Source organism: Sinocyclocheilus anshuiensis, unplaced genomic scaffold, assembly GCF_001515605.1.
Source record: "Sinocyclocheilus anshuiensis isolate Anshui unplaced genomic scaffold, SAMN03320099.WGS_v1.1 scaffold363, whole genome shotgun sequence".
Classification (NCBI taxonomy): Eukaryota; Metazoa; Chordata; class Actinopteri; order Cypriniformes; family Cyprinidae; genus Sinocyclocheilus; species Sinocyclocheilus anshuiensis.
The window spans coordinates 59,723-64,030 of record NW_015552568.1 but is presented as its reverse complement, the minus strand read 5'-3'; the positions used below and the strand labels follow the sequence as shown (position 1 = coordinate 64,030).

At 35.3% G+C, this 4,308-nt stretch overlaps 1 pseudogene; it reads right to left on the bottom strand.

Annotated features, from left to right (window-relative positions):
- Window positions 1–4,308, bottom strand: part of LOC107664988 (butyrophilin subfamily 2 member A1-like) — an 11,229-nt pseudogene that overhangs the window by 2,297 nt on the left and 4,624 nt on the right.

Below are 4,308 nucleotides of genomic sequence, written 5' to 3'. Positions count from 1 at the left end.
TATATATATATATATATATATATATATATATATATATATAATTATATATATTGACACATACCTGCAGCATCACATATCCAGTTCCACACTGAAACGAAAAGCAACATTTCTGAGTTACTAAATAAATATTAGAAATAACAGAATCTATTGCATTGACAGCCTTGATGTCTATAGCTGCTGAATGTCAATGCATTTAAATGGCATTGAATAATTAATTATTTGATTGATGAGCCTATTAATCTCTCACCTATGTGTGGAATGTACCCAGTGCAATCTAAAGAAGATCAGAGAGAAAGAAAGATTATCAGAAAGCCTGTTTTCACGTCTAAACTAATAAAACTGCTGTATGTGATTTTTGGAATACGCAGTATTGTATTCCAGAAAATACCAGACTATCTGATTTAGGAGCTTTGTTTTTGAAATTCCACTTGGTGCCACTAGTGGAGCAGAAATCACTTACAGCATCTGTAGGTAACTATCCTTCAAAATCAATTCTGGGGCATTAATGTCATTGCCTTCTCACCGATCTTCTGGGTCTTTTGTTTTTGTACCAGCCACAGTCTTGGAATGAGCTCCTACAAAAACACAATTGTGCTTAATGTCAGTGCTGCTGGTTAGTAGATAAATGAAAAATGAAATGTGCTCATTGTTAATTTATGGAAAGTCTTTGAATGTTGTATATGTTTTCAGAAGCATCACACCTTGTCCAGATGTTCCCCAAGCATGACCCCTATGAGCAGCTCCACAGCAGACTGCAGGTGCGACAGGTGACCCCGCTTCCACTGCAGCTCCACGTCATCCAGCATCATCAACACCGCCTCACCCGGCCAGATACCGTGCTGAGAGAGAAAGACCAGAAGCAAATATAGAACAGCCACATTCAAAGTTTTCAGAAATGTTCGTTTGTGCACGTGTCAAAGGCAGGTCAATGGAGTTGTTTGTAACGAGAGAATGAGAGATCATACTTCACTAACAGTATTTACTGATATTGAGTTACACACAAATTACTCCTAAGAAAAACAAGGACTCTGAGAAAGGAATGCATTATTAATTAGGCATGAGAAAGGTAATGCTCTATTGAAAGGATACATGTCCCTATAGACTTAAAGGTGTGTAATTTTATCGATGCTTAAATGCTTTCTCGTATCCAGGTTAATGTGTGACAGCTAATAGCTAGCCATTTGAAGGTTGACCTCCTTGAAGAGTGTTAACACTGCAGCTCTGAGACGCTTCAAATCATCTTCCTCAACCATGATGCGAGTTTGGGCTGTTTAGCTATTTAGTATATGAAAGAGCAAACTGCATTTATTCAGGTATTGTCGCATAATGCATCCACTCTTAAAAATAAAGATTGCGAAAGAGCGATGCCACAGAAGAACCATTTTTGGTTCCCTAAAGAACCTTTCAGTGAACAATTCCTAAAAAAGGCTTACATTTAGTAAGCTGAAGAACATTTTTCCACTTTTCTTTTATGCAATGGAAAGGTTCCATGGATGTCAAAGTTTCTTCATGGAACCATAGATGCAAATTAAGAACATTTATTTTTAACAGTGCACTACTTTGAAAAATTGGAGGTAGTCAGGGTTTCTGCAGGTTTTGTGCCTTTTTGAGACCAAGAAAAAAAATGTAAGTAATAAATCGAAAGGAACACAACACGTCAATGTGTTGTCTAAATGTAAATGTCTAGGGAGCACACAATGAGTTACATTAGCAACACTAATATAAATCATTGTTTGTAATTACAACTTTCAACAGATCTCCACTTTTACATTCACTTTATTAAAAATAATTGAATTATTAAAAAGTAAATTTAAGTAAATTTATCTTGATTTAAAGATGTTAACATATTTTAATTTGCAAAACAATATATATTTTTTAATTTATATATATATATATTTTTTTTTTTTGCAGTGCATGCAACATCATTTAATGCCATGCCTTTATTTAAGACTTTCAGCACCTACATTTCACCCAAAAATTTATATTTGTCATAATTTACTCACTGTTGTTCCAAACCTTAATGAGTTTCTTTCTTCTGCTGAATACAAAAGAAGATATTTTAAAGAATGTTGGTAACAGTTTCTGATAGCCATTGACTTCAATGGTATATTTTTTTTTCCATACTATGGAATACAATGACTACCAGCAACTGTTAGGTTACCCACATTCTTCAAAATATCTTCTTTTGTGTTCAACAGAAGAAAGAAACTCATACAGGCTTGAAACAACTTGAGGGTGAGTAAATGATGACAGAATTTGTATTTTTGAATGAACTGTCCCTTTAAGAACTTTTTAAGACCTGCAGAAACCCTGGTGGTATATTGTCTGCACCATGCAGTATGAAGTAAGCTAGAAGCGTTTGGCAAATCTGCCATTATTTTAAATGAAAAACAATATGGTAAGTCTAATTTATACGGCTTAGCGGGCTGTGCATATCTCTCTCAGGTCAGTCAGTGAGGTCGTTTGTAATTAACCCAGTCTGACAAGAGGATCATAGCAAGGTTAATACCTTAATTCTTAATCAGAGAGCAACCTGAGACTAAGACCAATAGAGAGAGTAAGATGCTTCATTTACAGCATGGTTTGATATTACATTACACACTAACAAACCAATTACTTTGACAAAATGAGAGAATGTTGTAACCCTTAATATATTTATGAATGTTTTCAATATAGTTTTTAAAGCATCCCAGAATGCTTCTAATTAAATTTGGTAGTGTATGCAGATGTATCTTCTGAATCTTCCTCACCGGGTGTCTGTTGCGCTGTCCTCTGGTCCAGTCCAAAATGATCCTTTTGTACAGGCCCAAGTCATATTCTCCGCCCTGCTCCAGCATGCTGAGTAACTGATTCTTCCAGTCCCGCTTTTCTGGATGCAGATCAGCATAAACTTGCATGGGCGTCTCAGTATCTTCCTGCATAATGATAAAAAAAAAAACAGAAGACTTGGAATATAGCATGGAAGTTATGAACTTTTATGATATTTTTATGGTGCTTTCAAATATTGAGATCTCCAGTCATATGGCTTTGGAATGAATATAAACTACATCTGTTGAATGTCTGTATCATCTCTATGACATAAAATCTTTAATAACCACATATAGAGAACTTCTGATCTAAATCCCTCAATGCAATTTCCTTTTCCAACATACAGTATTTTTGATTCAATATCAGTAACTCTGAAAATAATTGCCTCAATAACTTGAGCCCCTTGAGCTGGCATTTATGACGCAGTAACCTTTTTAATAAACAGCCCGAGTCTAACTCAAATCAATTACTTTGATTTCTCAGACGCAATGTGCTGACAACAAGCTTTTTTAAAAGTACACTAAATCCGCGAGGCGGACGCCCTGGAGTGAACTACAGCTCAAAGACACAAAAGTACTGCGGACTATACTATAACTTAAAAACAAACCACGATTAGAGCTTGATCCTTTGAAAACAGACACCGAATTTTAAACCCTTAAGCCACTGGAGCTGTCAGTCAGCTTGATAGAAACAGACTAGCTGGTTACTATGGGGACTGGTGGCAGGATTTCTTCTAAATTTAACAAACGGCTGGAACCAACCAACATCAGCCTGTAATTAAAGCCATGCAGATCCTGAGAAACAGCAGCTGTCTGAAAAACAGAGTGTGTCTCCTGTAGGATGCAGCTAAATGAATACAGGAAATACAGGTGACTATATTTACTGAGGAACAGGGTTGTGGATCATTCAGAAATTAACTGAGGATGCTTTTTACATTTCTAATTATATCCCGTACTAGGAAGTAGTGTCACGCTTCATTTTTCAAGGTTCAATTCTCACTAACAAAACGTTAACTATGACTTTTGCCTTAGTAAACTCCTAATTTGCTGCTTATTAATAGTTAGTAAGGTGGTTGTTAAGTTTAGGTACTGGGTAGGATTAGGGATGTAGAATATGGTCATGTGCTTTATAAGTACTAATAAACAGACAATATGTTAATAATAGGCATGCTAATAAGCAACTAGTTAATAGTGAGAACTGGTCCCTATACTAAAGTGTTACCAGAAGTAGAATTCAAATGAATTTCACAGCTTTTATAATGTTTGCATTAAAATATGAATTTCATTTTTCAGTGTGAATTACACATAAATTGTTATACATATACATACAGCGGGTAAAATAAGTATTGAACACGTCACCATTTTTCTCCGTAAATATATTTCTAAAGGTGCTGTTGACATGACATTTTCACCAGATGTCGGTAACAATCCAAGTAATCCATACATACAAAGAAAGCAAAACAAATAAGTTCAGAAATTAAGTTCTGTGTAATAAAGTGGA